Here is a 15,609-nt window from a genome sequence, read left to right as displayed (position 1 = left end):
GGGCTCTGAGCTCTCCCTGGAGCCTTCTCCTCTCCAGGTGAGCACCAGGGAACAATTCCTGCCCAGTATCCCATCTAAATGGGATTTTTTCCCCATTTAAGTTTCACTTTTTTAATGGGAAATTCCCTGTTCCTGTCTTTCCATGCATTGTCCCCAGTCCCTCTCCTGGAACCCCTTTACGGCCCTCAGGGGGCTCTGAGGTGTCCCTGGAGCCTTCTCTTATCCAGGTGAGCACCAGGGAACAATTCCTGCCCAACATCCCAGCTCAGTGGGATTTTTCCCATCTAAATGGGACTTTTTTTCCCATTTCAGTTTCACTTTTTCCAGTAGGAAGCCATTCCCTGTGTCTTGTCCCTTCAGGCCTTGTCCCCAGTCCCTCTCCTGAAGCCCCTTCAGGCCCTGCAGGGGCTCTGAGGTGTCCCTGGATCCTTCACCTCTCCGGGTGAGCTCCCCCAGCTCTCCCAGGCCGGAGCACCCCCGTGGTTCTCTCTGGAGTTCTCCGGCAGTTCCACGTCCCTGTGCCGCAGTGCCGCCGCCGGGCTCTGTCCGTCTGTCCGTGCAGGACGAGTTTCTCTCCAGGGCTTTTCCCCCGAGCTCCGGAGGGCGGGAGGGAGCAGCACTTCACCGACATTCCCCCAGTTCGGGGGGAGCAGCACTTCACCGACATTCCCCCAGTTCGGGAGGGAGCAGCATTTCACCGAAATTCCCCCAATTCGCCCCAAACCCTTCTGGCCCCGCCCGCTCCGTCGTCCCCCGTTCCCCCCCCCACGTCCCATTGTTGTGGTGACGTCACGCCCCGTCGCCATGACGACGGCTTGATGTCACGTGGAGCGGGTTAAAAAAAAAACCCACAACAACCCCAGCGGCAGCCCGCCCTTTTGGAATGTTTAACAGCGGGAAACGCAACTTTTTTTATTTCCTTTTTTTCTTTTGGGTGATTTATTGAGGTGTAATCATCGAGCAGGCCCCGCCCCCTCGTCCCCCCTCCTCACCGCTTCCCCGCGCCCGCGCGCGCGCGCGTCACCCGCCCGGCCCCGCCCCGCGCCGAGGCGCCAAACCGCGCGCCAACAGCCGGCCACGCCCTCTCCGCCACGCCATTGGTCCACCAGCTATGTGTCCCGCCCTCTCAGTTGACGGGCAGGTGCTCCCCCAATGGGCAGCGGAGAAGCGTTCGGCACGCCTTCTTGGGGCGGGGCCGGGCGGTGACGCGCGGGGCCGGGGTAGCAACAGTTGCCTCGAGACCCGGCGCCCGGCGCCATAGTGACCGTAGCCCTGGAGACTGTTACTTGCCAACGGCGGCAACGCGCGGCCCCGGCGGCCGGAGCCCAGCGCAGCCCGCGGCACCCGGCGGGGACGGCAGGTGAGCGGGGCCGCCCCGTGACGGGTTGAAAGTGGGACCGCGGCCGGGGGGGTGCAGGGATGTGCGCGGTCTTCGCGTCCTCCGCGGGGCCGGCGCGGCGCGGGCCGGCGGCGCGGACCCCGCTTGTCCCGGCGCGGGATGCGCGGTCCCGCTGCGCGCCGGGGCGGGGGGCGCCGGTCGCGCCGCCCTCGGAAAGTTGGGAGCGGGGAAAGGCGGAGGCGGCGCCGCCGAACCGCCCCGGGCTCCCCCTCCCCGGGCCGGTGCCGCTGTCCCGGGGCACCGCCCGCAGCGCGGCCCCGCCCGGGCACGGGAACCGACACCGCCCGGCCGGCGGGGGGGCCGCGGCCCCGCGCACCGCCGCTCCCGGCCCCACGGGGCTGCCCGGAACTCCGCGCTCCCCGCGGGCGGCGGGGACACATTCGGTCCGCGAGCCCCGGAGTGTCCGCTCAGGGTCGGGAGGGGGCCCAGGGCAGGCGCTCCGCTGGGATCGGAGTCGGCACCGCTCAGCACTGTACCCGTGCTCTCCCTCTCTCCATTCTGTTCCCGTCCCCCTCTTTCCATGTGTCCCCGTCCTTCTCTTCCTGCTGTCCCCGTCCTTCTCTTCCTGCTGTCCCCCCCCCATGCTGTCCCCGTCCCTCTCTCTCCATGCTGTCCCCGTCCTTCTCTTCCTGCTGTCCCTCCCCGTGCTGTCCTCGTCCTTCTCTTCCTGCTGTCCCCGTCTCTCCCTTCCCGCCGTCCCCCTCCCCGCGCTGTCCCCGTCCCCCCTTGCGCTCCTCCTCCTCCTCCTCTTTGGGGGTGGAGGGAGGTGGTTTCAACTCCAGCTCGTCCCTGGAGTTTGCCAGAGCTGGGAGATCCCGGCGCTCGCTTTCTCGAGTCGGGCTTAGAAACGAGGGGAAATCGCAGCGAGACCTATTTGCAAGCATCTGCCGCCTGTTCTTGATGTGGTTTCTGCTGTTGGTTTTGAATAAAGTGTGTTGTGAAACAAGATTCATCTCCTGTTAGAGTGGGATTTTGTGGACGTGCCTGTTTCAAGCGTGAGTTCCCGCTGCCTGATTAAATGTTTCCATTCGTTTTACTTAGATAGCGCTCCGAAGCCTTTATTTTGGCTTTGCTGTTGAAAGAGGCGAGACTTACTAATTAAAGAGCAGAAGAAATAATAATTTTATTAAATACTGTTAAATCTACTTTACCTTTTTGCATTTGGAATGTCCTTAAACTGAGGCTTTAACTGATAGCTTAAACTGAGAGCTCAGCTTTGGAATCATTTAGTCGAGGCTATTTCATCTGCTTCTGCCCAAACTTTTCAACTCTATCTTGCTTACAAATCTTTTGAGAATAGAAAGTAACGTCTGGCTTAGAGAAGAGAAGAGAAAAAAAATCAGTCTCTAGCTTCCCTCTCTGCCTCTGCTGTTTCACTTTTCAGTCTGAGTTTGCTTCAGCCAGTTCAGGATCAGTTCAGTCTCAGCTTTTATTTTAAAATGGCACATTTAGTAGCAGGGGAGGCATTTTGGGAGGCTCTGTCGTGGTTACCTCGTTCAAGACGAGTTGAATCAACCTCTGAGTGTGTCTGCTGAGAGAGTTTGGGATGAACAGTTTGATTTCTGGGTGGCTGCTGAGGCAAAGCCCCCGAAGCAAGACCTTGTGGGACTTTGTAGGAATACAGAGGTGTTGGATACATGAAAATCTCAGCTCATGTTTTAAAAAAAACCCAACACATCCAGCTGTGTCTTTACCTCTCAGTGTTGCTGTCCTAAGGGAGGGGAGATGAATTGGAATTCTGTGAGATGTGTTTCACTTGCCTTGGGGTTACACAGCTGTGGGCAGGCTCCGGGGCTTTGTTGTTTGGAGTTGGTGTTGTCAGAGCTGTTCCCATAACCACGAGGTTTGGAACTGCTCATCTTTTTAATCAGAATCTGGGTTCTCAGGTAACAACAGGATCTTGGCCTGAAGGCTGAAAGTGCAGACAGAAGGGGTTGACAGCTGGAATTCCTTTGTCCCTGCTTGCTTCTTGCAGAACAGGAATGATCCCAGTGTGCCTGGGGACGGGGATAGGAGCATCCACTGCCTCAGAAGAAAAGGCAGAGCCAGGTCCCTCACAGCCACCCCTGCTTTGCATCTCCCTGCTGAGCCATTTGCATCTCATGAATTCCTCTCTCAGGAGCAGTGTCCCTGTCCTGCGGCCCTGAGAGCCAGCTCTGCTCCTGGGGAGGGGTCTGAGCCACCGGGAGACCTGCAGCACCTGGGGAGGGGCTGACACTGCAGGCAGCACACTGGGGTCTTTTCCTTTAGCATCAGATCTGCCCTCTCAAGGAGTGCTTTATAGGACTGCCTTATAAATTTGTAGGATTGCTTTATAAATTTGTAGGACTGCCTTATAAATTTGTAGGATTGCCATATAAACTTGTAGATTTGGCTATAAATGGAGGCATCTCCTTCATCAAGGGACCTGCCACCACACTGAGCCCCCTGCAGCCAAGCTGGGAGGGAGGGATGGGGTCACCCATCCCAAGATTTAAGCTGAGTGTGGTCTAGAGAGAGTTGTTGTTAAATCGTGTGTTAGGTGTGTGAAGGTACATCGGAAATACACTTTCTGTGTGGTTTTGTTTGTGTAAACACGATCAGACCCATCCCTGGCAGTGCCCAAGGCCAGGCTGGACGGGGTTTGGAGCACCCTGGGCTAGTGGAAGGTGTCCCTGCCACGGGACAGGGTGGACCAAGGTGGGATTTAGGCTCTCTTCCATCCCAGTTTATCCTAGAATTCTGTAATCAGCCAGATGATATCATTTCTCCTGGCTTTTGGGGGAAATCCTCCAGCTGAGAGTATTCCCTGCCACTAAAAGCCACTTTCCGCCGCGAAATAACTTCGGTGCTGCAGAAAAGACGGCGCCGCTCATTGTCTTTAAATAACCCCTTGCTTGTAACACCTCGGAGCACCGACAGCTGCCACGTTTAATCACAACATGTTTTCCCTGCCCATGGAGGCCCGTAAACAGAGCAGCTTTGGAGTATTCCAGCCCGTTTCCCCCGCTCGCTCGCAGCTTTAGCCGAGCTAAAAGCGGAGTCCGGGCGTGCTGCTGATTCAACAGGCGGGTCCCGCCCGCTCGGGAGTTTCTGCTGGAAGCCACCGAGTTATATTTAACCCCAGACCGCCCTCCCTGGCTGCCTCCCTCGGAACGAATGCCAGGGCAGTGCAGGGCTGGATGCCGGCCAGCGGGAGCCCGGCGTGCCCGCCCGGCCCCGGGGATTGGGATCTACCGGGACCCGGGCTGGGATCTACCGGGACCCGGGCTGGGATCCACCGGGACCCGGGCTGGGATCCACCGGGACCCGGGCTGGGATCCACCGGGACCGGGCTGGGATCCCTTGGGACCCGGGCTGGGATCCACCGGGACCCGGGCTGGGATCCACCGGGACCGGGCTGGGATCCACCGGGACCCGGGCTGGGATCTACCGGGACCCTGGCTGGGATCTACCGGGACCCGGGCTGGAATCCATCGGGACCTGGGCTGGGATCCACCGGGACCCGGGCTGGGATCCACCAGGATCCGGCTGGGATCCACCGGGACCCGGGCTGGAATCCATCGGGACCCGGGCTGGGATCCACCGGGACCCGGGCTGGAATCCACCGGGACCCGGGCTGGGATCCCTTGGGATCCGGGCTGAGATCCACCAGGACCCGAGTTGGGATCCACCGGGACTAGGTTGGGATCCACCAGGACCGGGCTGGGATCCACCACAATCCGGGTTGGGATCCATTGGGATCCAGGCTGAGATCCACCAGGATCCGGGTTGGGATCCACCAGGATCTGGTTTGGGATCCACCGGGACCCGGGCTTGCAGTGCTGATATTGGACATGCAGAAAGGGCAGGTTTCTGTGTAATCTGCACTTTCAGACACATTTTGTCTTATTTGGACTGGCAAGTCTTTATTGCTTTGTTCAAACACTCACAAATCCAGCTTATTGTCTGGGAACATGCTGGCTTCTGTCCGAGCAGCTTATGGAATAATTATCCATAAATTCGTAAATAGGTGATAAAATCTTCCTTCAGTACAAACCATGGACCCCTAAACAGAGGAATCCAAGCAGCTTATGGAATAATTATCCATAAATTCGTAAATAGATAAGAAAACCTTCCTTCAGCACAAACTATGAACCCCTTACTCTACTGGGCAAAGAGGAATCCAAGCAGTTTATGTAATAATTATCCATAAATTCATAAATAGATAAAAAAACCTTCCTTCAGTACGAACTATGGACCCCTAAACAGAGGAATCCAAGCAGCTTATGGAATAATTATCCATAAATTCATAACTAGATGACAAAAGCTTCCTTCACAAACCCTAACTCCCTGAGCAAAGAGGAATCCATTTGTGCAAGGCACTTCCTAGAGTCCCTTTTCTTAGCACACAAAGCACAGAGAGGAAATTATTTCAGGGTCATATTAATACACAAATTATTTTTATTCAGGAGGGAAAGCAGAAAAAACAAACCCACTTTCAGCTCTTGGTGATGTTTTATAAGAGATGGCAATGTTTGTATTTCAGAAATTATTTCAGGACACATTAATACACATAAATTATTTGTAGGGGCGGAAGGAGAAAAAAACTTACTTTCAGCTTTGGGGGATGTTTTATGAAAGATGTCGATTTCTAGAGAAGTTTAAATGTTGTTAATTCAGCTGAGTTGTTAAAACAATAGGTGGTTATGTCTAGACATGTGAAACTCTTCCCACAGTATTCCTGCTCACTTATGTCACTGCAGGGCTTAGGCAGTGTCTGCCCAGCAAGAAGGTTAAAAGGTGTATTTTAAATGGCAACAGAAGCAAGAAGTTTCCCAAACAGAACTTTAAAAACTGTTTTGGTTCCTTGATCTTGTCATAAAATCACAGAACCTTTCTCTGAGATCCATCCCTGCTCTGACACAACTTCGTGTCATTCCCTTGGGTATTTCCTGATGTCCTCGGGAGTGAAGAGCTGTAGAAATCCCAAATGAAGGCATTTGAAAAGTCATTTAAAGGCAATTCATAAGTTTGGGGTTTTTAGTTAGATTTCTATTAGAAATTTGAAATTAGAAATCAGTTAGATTTCTATTAGAAATTTGTTTTTCTGAGCTTAATAAATGCCAGAGAAGTCTCAGAGTTGTACAAATGTGTCGTGGGAGGAAACTTTGCAAGAGGTTAATGACAGAACATTGCACTGAAAGGAACAGGTCACAGACTGCTGCACCAGTAATGACTTTCCTATAAAGAATATGCAAACAAAAATCAGATGCTTTGTTTTCTTGTCTCAAATCTGAAAGAAATCCTCAGCAAGAAGCTGACAGAAATAATAATTACATTGACTGTAGAGATGTTCCTCCGTGATGAGCTCACTGGGGAATGTTCCCACCATCCAGGTTCCACAATTTTTATTTTTTTTTTCCTGTGTAAGGGAGTTTTTCTTTGGCTTCATGTGCAGGACGTGTGGATGTGTGTGAGGACAAACAGCAGCAGGTACCTGTGTGCAGCTCTGAGGAGGAGCAGCTCCAGACACATCCCTGAATCCCCTGGGCTGATGCCTTGTGAAGGCTGACCTGGAGCACAGACTTGACAGAGTTAATTAATATAGTAGGGATTTGTTAAGAGGCATCAATAGATCCACCTTGGGCAGCACAACCCAAAATGGCCACAAAATGGACACCAGGTCATGGGGTCTCTCGTTTTTACAAGTTCTGCTCCATTTGCATATTGGAGTTAATTATCCAATTCCAATTCCAGCCCATGAAGGCTCCAGGGAGAGCTCAGAGCCCCTGGAAGGGCCTGGAGAGGCTCCAGGAGAGCTGGAGAGGGACTGGGGACAAGGCCTGGAGGGACAGGAGCCAGGGAATGGCTCCCATTGGGAAAAGGGAGATTTTTGTGGGGTATTTGGAAGGAATTGTTCCCTGGCAGGGTGGGGAGGGGCTGGGATGGAATTTCCAGAGCAGCTGGGGCTGCCCCTGGATCCCTGGCAGTGCCCAAGGCCAGGCTGGACAGGGCTGGGAGCAGCCTGGGACAGAGGGAGGTGTCCCTGCCATGGCAGGGGTGGGATGAGATGAGCTTTAAGGTCCTTTCCAACCCAAATCATTCCAGGATTCTGGGAGATTCCCTGGCTCCCTCTCAAAGCCAGAGCAGCAGGGCTCACATTCAAGGGCTTTCAGAGCAGTTCAAATCCCAGGAATTGATGTTTGGCCCATAAAATTAAATTTCCCCCATCCCTTCTAGAGAAGAGGATCCTGGCTGGATTTCCTTCTCTCCCAGTGATCTTAGGAGTGCACATTTTACCTTTCCCGTGCTCCAAACTCGCAAAAATCCCTTTTGCAGCTGTGCTGGGGATGGGGGAATCCTCGTGGGCTCCACACATCAGGAGCAAATCCAGGGGTGAAGAGAGATGGTTCTGTCTCCATGGCTGAGTTTTGGCAGTGCCCCACCCATTTGGAAGCACGAGGATGAAGTGATGTTTGGGGTCATTCAGGAATTTGGGGTAATGAAGTGATGTTTGACCAGGAATTGAGGAATTTGTCAGGGATTAGGTGGCTGGTGGTTCTTTGAGGTTAACACGAGGCAGAGGGTCCTGCTGAATGGAGCCTGTGATTAAGGATGCCTCTTCTGGAGGTGTCACTAGTTAAGACTGACAAGAAACATCAGGGGAGGAGGAGAGAAGGGGAAAAAGCAGGGGTGGAATGATTATAGGCAAACAACCTCAGCAGAATTAGCAATTTCCTTAACAACCACCTGGTTAGTCATTGTCAGACTGTTCCTTAGTATCAGCTTAAGATCCCATTGCCACCATGACAACCCTGGAACTGTTCTGGAGAATTTCTGGCTTAACACACAGCTGATTAAACATTCACCCTGCCCAGGGAATTATATCAGTTCTTCTCGTTCTTCTGACCTCTGGTGTCTGATAGTCCTGGAGGCTTTAGATAAAGCAGCCTCACACTGACAGGTAAAACCCTGCACTGCCCCTGCCCTTGTGCACTGAATTACTATTATTATTATTATTATTATTATTATTATTATTATTATTATTATTATTATTATTATTATTATTATTATTATTATTATTATTATTATTATTATTATTATTATCATCATTATTATCATTATTATCATTATTATCATTATTATCATCATCATCATCTAGACACATCCAGCAGTGCTACACAGCAATAGAGTGATGGCCTCAGTGCAATGCTGGTGGAAGTTACTGTGTTCCCCTGATTTGTGAGGGTTATTTATGATGGATGAGTGTCTTCTGGAGCACCTGAGCATCTGATGATGCTTTGGTACACAGGATTTCTCATATTTCAGGTGCTGTTGGAGCAGAACATCAACTCATGAAAGGAAATGGCTTTAACCTGAAAGAGGGGGGGTTTAGATGAAATATCAGCAAGGAATTTTCCCTTTGTGAGTGATGAGGCCGTGGCACAGGTTGCCCAGAGAAGCTGAGGCTTCCAGGCTGAATGGTTGGTGAGAAGGTGGCAGGAGGCAGAACAGGAGGAGCTTTAAGGTCCTTTCCAACCCAAACCATTCTGGAGTTCTTTTTCTGTTCTTTCTTGGCTTTCTCCACGATCTGATCCTGAGCTGATGCTTGATGCTGTGTGGGTTGGCTTAGTGCTGATGGCACCTAGGATGGTTCAGTTACTGGCTGGTAATGGGCAGTTTCACAATTAGATGATTTATTAATTATCCTTTATTTGGTGTATGAACAAGGCTGCTTAACAAGGCACAGGAACTCCAGATACAAGTGGCATTTCTCTCTCCATCACCTCATGACCATGGTGGGACAGGGTCTCAATGTAGGAAATGGATTTGTAGAAAATTCTCAAAGCCTGACAGAAATAAACCCTTATAGTGTCTTGTAATTAGGAAATAATTAGCTTCTGATTGTGGTGGTGTGAATTATAACATTTGTATTGTCTCACCCTTCACATGAGACTGAAAATGGAATAAAAGTTTTTAAAACACCTCTCAGTTACCCCATGTCTGGGTCAGAAAAAGGTTTAACCTGACATCTCAGCAGTGTCTGCAGTGCCCAGGATGGAGCTGTGTCACACAGGGATGAGCAGGGCTGTGCTGGGGGGTGTGGGCAGAGCAGGGTCAGTTTGTCCTTCCTGAGCCTCTTCATCACTGCTGCCACACCTTTCCAGCCTGCTCAGGGATTCAAACCTGGGGCAGGGGCTGAGCTCTGCTCAGAGACAGGAGGCCAGGAAGGGCTGGAGCTGGGCCAGGGCTGGCATGGAGCTCAGGGCAAGGTTCTTCCCCCCGAGGGTGCTGGGCACTGCCCAGGCTCCCCAGGGAATGGTCCCAAGGCTGCCAGAGCTCCAGGAGCCTTTGGACACAGAATTCACAGAATTCACAGAATTCCAGAATCACTGGGTTGGAAGAGACCTCCAAGCTCATCGAGTCCAACCCAGCCCCAACACCCCAACTGAACCCTGGCACCCAGTGCCACATCCAGGCTGTGTTAAACACCCCCAGGGATGGGGACTGCACCCCCTCCCCAGCAGCCATTCCAGAACTTCATCACCTTTCTGGAAAAAACTTTTCCCTGATATCCAACCTGAATTTTTTCCTAATATCCTAATTAGTTTTTCCTAATATCCTACCTATAGGATAGGATCTCACCAGCTTCCTAATATCCAACCTACATTTTTTTACTGCTATCCAGCCTGAATTTCCCTTGGCCCAGCTGGAGGCTGTGTGCTCTGGTTCTGTCAGTGCTGCTGGAGACAGAGCCCAGCCCCAGCTGAGCACAGGCACCTTTCAGGAGCTGCAGAGTGATCAGGGCACCCCTGAGTCTCCTTTTCTCCAGGCTGAGCACCCCCAGCTCCCTCAGCTGCTCCTCACAGGGTTTGTGTTCCCAGCCCCTCCCTGACAGAGTTCCCAGGGGGGCTCAGGGTGGGGGTGTTGGGGTGGCTGGGCAGGGCCAGGGCTGCACTGATCATCCCTGAGGGATCCAGCTCAGGGTTTCAGGGATTCTGTGAGCCCAGGCTGGAGCAGGAGGCTCCTGGAGATGTGTGGTGAGATGGACAATGACCCTTCTCATGCAGCTCATGGCAAACAAGGATGGGTTCTGCACAGAGCTGGATGTTCCAGCAGCTCTGGGGCCTTTCTGACCAACAGTGTGATATTTTCTGTTAGCCAGGGCTCTCATTTGGCACTGAAGGGAGGTTGTGCAGCCTCTGATAAGCTGGGAGGAAGCAGTTGGGAGATAAGCCCGGGCTCTTGCTGTGCTGGAGCTGCTGTTGTCAGCGCTGTCACCTCGCTGCTCTGTGCAAGAATATTTTTCTCCTCCTTCCCTGAGCTGTCTGGGATGGTCCAGTCTAAAAAAACAACTCAAAATCCACCTCTGGGCTGTGAAATGTGGGGGGAGATGGGAATGAGTGCACATGGACTGGTTCTGTCTAATTTGCCTTGCATTTCAACAATTTCTTGTGCTGTTCAAACCCCCACCCTTCGCCCCAAAGGAGATGAAATGCAGATCTTTTCAAATATTCATGACCTTAAATGACCAAGCATGGGAGGAAATTTTTCTTTAATAGGTACAAATAAGAAGAGAAATAAAGGCTCCTGGTCACCAGGCTGGTCTTCAGAGCTTCCTTCTTCCTAGCAAATATTTATTCTCCTTAATGTGACAGATGTGCACCGTTGTTAGAAGACTTCCACCTGCCAGGAAGGTGAAATATCCTCCACAGAATATTTCTTTAAGCCCCTTGAAGAACCTGGGGCTTGCCTGCCCAGTTCTCACAGCTGCTTGCATGCAGAATATAGATTTTTCTATATGAAAAATATAGAAGAAACAGCTCCCCTCAAAGCAGAAATGCAAAGTTCACCCTCATATTTTAGGCACCTCCTCTGTCACATTGACCTTCACCCCTCTGACCTTAGCTGGGCTTGCAGAAGCCAAGTTGTTGCTACTACTGGTGTAACTCAGAGATCTCCTGGGGTCCATGTTTATGGCATGAGTTGTTACTGTTAATACTTTTTGTTATGAGGAAACATTAGAGTAAAAATAATGTATGTAGTAACAAGAAAAAATTGATTATCAAAGAAATTGATAATAATTATCAAGAACTTGATATTACTAAGTAATTAGTTAGATTGTATACATAATTAATATATTATTAAATTATAGAATTATTAACTATTGTAACATTAAATTATTATTTTACAGTTTATAATCCTTGATAAATTTTAAGTTAGTAGAGAATTTTTATTTCAATTTAGTAAATTTAGTGATTTTAGTAAATTTAGTAATTTAATTTAAATTTAGTAAATCTAGTAATTTAAATCTAGCAAGTTAATTTAGTAGTTTAAATAAATTGAGTAAATTAATAGAGAATTTAATTTAAATTAGTAGAGATTGTCTCACGCAGAGGAAGGGGGGTTAATTATTTAATTACTCTGTGCCAGGACATTCCAGCACAGTGGCGTCACCCGGGCTGCTGGGATGGGCTCTGCTCCTCCTGAGTGAGGAACCTCGGGGCTGTTTGAGTTAATAACCCTGTTAATTACCCTGTTAATTAGGGATAAACCCCATGGAGCCGCTGGGATGCTCCTGGTGAGAGCTGGGGGTGCTCACCTGGAGAGGAGAAGGCTCCAGGGAGAGCTCAGAGCCCCTGGCAGGGCCTGAAGGGGCTCCAGGAGAGCTGGAGAGGGACTGGGGACAAGGCCTGCAGGGACAGGAGCCAGGGAATGGCTCCCACTGGGAAAGGGGAGATTTTTGTGGGATGTTTGGAAGGAATTGTTCCCTGGGAGGGTGGGGAGGGGCTGGGATGGAATTCCCAGAGCAGCTGGGGCTGCCCCTGGATCCCTGGCAGTGCCCAAGGCCAGGCTGGACAGGGCTGGGAGCAGCTGGGACAGTGGGAGGTGTCCCTGCCATGGCCAGATGTTCTCCAAGGCTCCTTCCCACCCAAACCTGATTTGATGCCCTGTGAAGGCTGGCCTAGAACAGAGACCAGACAGAGCTAATTAATAAAGCAGGGATTTATTAAAAGGCCTCAGTGGATCCACCTTGGGCAGCACCAGAGCCCAGCCAGGGCTGCACCCAGGATGAACCAAATGGTCCCAAAATGGACACCAGGTCACAGGGTCTCTCCCTGGGATCAGCTCTGCTCCATTTGCACCTTGCAGTTCATTGTCCCATTCCAGCCCCAGCCCATCCAGTCCCACCCTTGTTTTTCTCTCTCCAGCCCACGGGGTTTGTGCTCCTGGGCTGAGATTTGGATCATTTGTCCTTGGTGCCCAGCTGGAGCAGGAATTGTTTTGTCTCCCTGCTCTGTGCACAGAGCTCACCATCCCATAATGTGAACCCAGACCTAAACACTAAAGCAGCACAGAACCTGTGCTGTTTTTTTTTTCAGAAAAACAGAAAAGCTCAAAGCTGAGGCACCCCATGATTCTGTGATCACAGCCAGGACAGGGAATGGATTGCAGTGAGTCTCTCTGTGGACCACTTTGTCCTTTCCTGCCCCCCTTTCATGGATGAAATCTGCCAGACAAACCTGATCCCCTCCTCATGCTCAGGATTTGGCAGTCCCTGACTCCTGCCCTGTGGGGAAATCTGCTTTGGCTTCAGCCCCACAGGTTCCTTGCAGGCTCTGTGGTTGTGAAAATCAAAATCACCACTTCCTTGCTGGGGCCTGAAAGGAGACATTTTCATATCAAAACATCTGAGGGTGTGACTGTCACAAGAAAATCTCTGGGTTTTCAGGCCAAGGGCTGCAGCTGTGTCAGTGTCTGTGGGATTTGGGGTATTTCCTAGATATTTATGCACAGTGATATATAAAATATACCTGTATACATCCATTTACAAACACATTATGAGAGAGTGTATTTCCAAGAGTAAATTGGGATCAAGTGCAGTTCCAAGGGTGTTTATTCCACATTTCTGATTCATCTCTTTGCCTCTGGACTCCATCCTCACTGGGGTTTCTGTGCCACCTTGGACTCGAAACTCTGCTTTATTTGCTCTGGGCTTTCATTTCCATTTTCCACTAGGGAATAATTCAATCCCTGTTGTTTTGGGGGTTTTTGGATTTGATTTTTTGGATTTGTTTTTGTTTTGTTTGGGTTTTTTGTGTGTGTGTGTTTTTTTGTGGGTTTTTTTTTGTTTTGTTTTTTTGGTGTGTGCTGTTGTTGTTGCTGCTGTTTCCCCCAGAACCCAGAAAGTTAAGATGGGCAAACTCCTAAGGATTAACATTTGTAAAGTGCTTTGAAAGCCTCAGGTGACTGTAGCTTTACTCACTGATCCAAACAAGACACACACATTTTTGGGGGATGGTGTCATTATTGCTCTGCTTCCTTTTTTGTTTGTTTGTTTGTTTTGTTTTGGTTTGGTTTGTTTTTGTTTTTTTGGGATGGTGCCACTATTTTTCTTTTTTATGCCCTCCTGGAATATTTCATTCAAAAGCACTTAGGCACTTAGACAATCCCAGAATGATTTGGTTGGAAGGGACCTCCTGTTTTCTTTCTGCTCTCTGAAAATGATCCTCCAGGAAAAACCCCTCTCCAGAGGATTTTCCTATTTAAAAATTTCCTGCTGGGGGCAGGGATCCTGCAGGGCTTGGGCTGCTGGAGATACAGAGATGATGCTCAGAGTTGTGTTTTGGTGCTGAAAAAATTCAGAGAGGGAAAACAGCCACCAAACCCCTGGAGAAATGATTTAGTTACAGAAATTTGGGGGAAATAGTGGTTGGGGCATTTCTTGCTGAAGTGACTGTGGAATCACTCTTCAGGCTGTTTTACACTCCAGATGAACACACAGCTAGGCTGCTCTAAAAAGGGAACTTTGGAACAAAAATGAATTGCAGATGAGTAAAACTTTCTGCTCCATATTGCTCTGCTTGCAGGACCCTCAGATTTCCCTTTTGCACGTCTAAAAAGTCAATTTATATCACGGGTTAAATTCCTCCAGCTGTGTCCTTAAAACCTAAGCTTTTTTCTTCAGCTGCCACCAAATAATTAATACATCACACACTGCAGTTCTAATTCACTTTCCCTTAAGAATTACTTAATACCTTGGTGATGAGTCTCTCCTTAGTCCATCATTAAGGAATTTCTGTTCTAACTTTTTCTTTTGGCAGCTACTTGCTTGAATTTATCTTGTGATGTTTGGGCAATGAAATGTTCCACACAGTGAACGTCCTGAATGCATTCTCCTGATTTCTCAGTGATCTCTGAATACATGAGGATTGAATGATGTGATTAGCCAGAGCATTATGCAGTATTCTGCTGGGGAAAAGTAAATTGTCTGTGGTTGAATTTCCACTTTACACTTCAGGTTTATAACAGCAGTGAAGTGAAGTTGGTGACAACTGACAGCCTGTGGCCACCTGTGATTTTTATACCTTTTTCTTTCTCAGGTTTACAAAAATTTTACTAATTTTCCCTGCATCAGAAAGTTAATGTAAGAGTTGAGCTACTGTCTGTTCCCTGGAAGAATGATTTCTCCCCCAAAACAAGAACATGTGCAGACTGGTTAGAGGATATAGGCAGTCATAAGGAATGTAATAACACAGGATTTTAATTTTAAAAAATCTGTCCCCCTGTCGAGCCTCAGCTTTGGCCCTTGCACACACGAGTGCAGAGACTGGTGGGACTGGAGAGCCAGGCTGCAATCACCATGAGATTAAATGTGTCCTCCTCTCTCCTCTCCTCTCCTCTCCTCTCCTCTCCTCTCCTCTCCTCTCCTCTCCTCTCCTCTCCTCTCCTCTCCTCTCCTCTCCTCTCCTCTCCTCTCCTCTCCTCTCCTCTCCTCTCCTCTCCTCTCCTCTCCTCTCCTCTCCTCTCCTCGCCTCTCCTCTCCTCTCCTCTCCTCTCCTCTCCTCTCCTCTCCTCTCCTCTCCTCTCCTCTCCTCTCCTCTCCTCTCCTCTCCTCTCCTCTCCTCTCCTCTCCTCTCCTCTCCTCTCCTCTCCTCTCCTCTCCTCTCCTCTCCTCTCCTCTCCTCTCCTCTCCTCTCCTCTCCTCTCCTCTCCTCTCCTCTCCTCTCCTCTCCTCTCCTCTCCTCTTTTTCCCTTCCCTTCCCTTCCCTTCCCTTCCCTTCCCTTCCTTCCCTTCCCTTCCCTTCCCTTCCCTTCCCTTCCCTTCCCTTCCCTTCCCTTCCCTTCCCTTCCCTTCCCTTCCCTTCCCTTCCCTTCCCTTCCCTTCCCTTCCCTTCCCTTCCCTTCCCTTCCCTTCCCTTCCCTTCCCTTCCCTTCCCTTCCCTTCCCTTCCCTTCCCTTCCCTT

The 15,609-nt window shown here is 50.2% G+C and overlaps 1 protein-coding gene across 8 annotated transcripts in view; it reads left to right on the top strand.

Annotated features, from left to right (window-relative positions):
• Positions 1-1,213: 1,213 nt before the first annotated feature.
• Positions 1,214-15,609, top strand: part of RFX2 (regulatory factor X2) — a 77,062-nt gene continuing 62,666 nt past the window's right edge. For 6 of the 8 annotated variants that reach the window (XM_050986211.1, XM_050986210.1, XM_050986208.1 and 3 more), the window contains exon 1: positions 1,214-1,360. The gene's annotated coding sequence lies outside the window, so the exon portion shown is untranslated. The remainder of the gene's footprint in view (positions 1,361-15,609) is intronic. The other 2 variants (XM_050986209.1, XM_050986205.1) reach the window with 2 other exon arrangements.

The sequence above is a fragment of the Serinus canaria genome, chromosome 28 (genome assembly GCF_022539315.1).
Source record: "Serinus canaria isolate serCan28SL12 chromosome 28, serCan2020, whole genome shotgun sequence".
Classification (NCBI taxonomy): domain Eukaryota; kingdom Metazoa; phylum Chordata; class Aves; order Passeriformes; family Fringillidae; genus Serinus; species Serinus canaria.
This window is presented reverse-complemented; position numbering and strand designations above follow the sequence as displayed.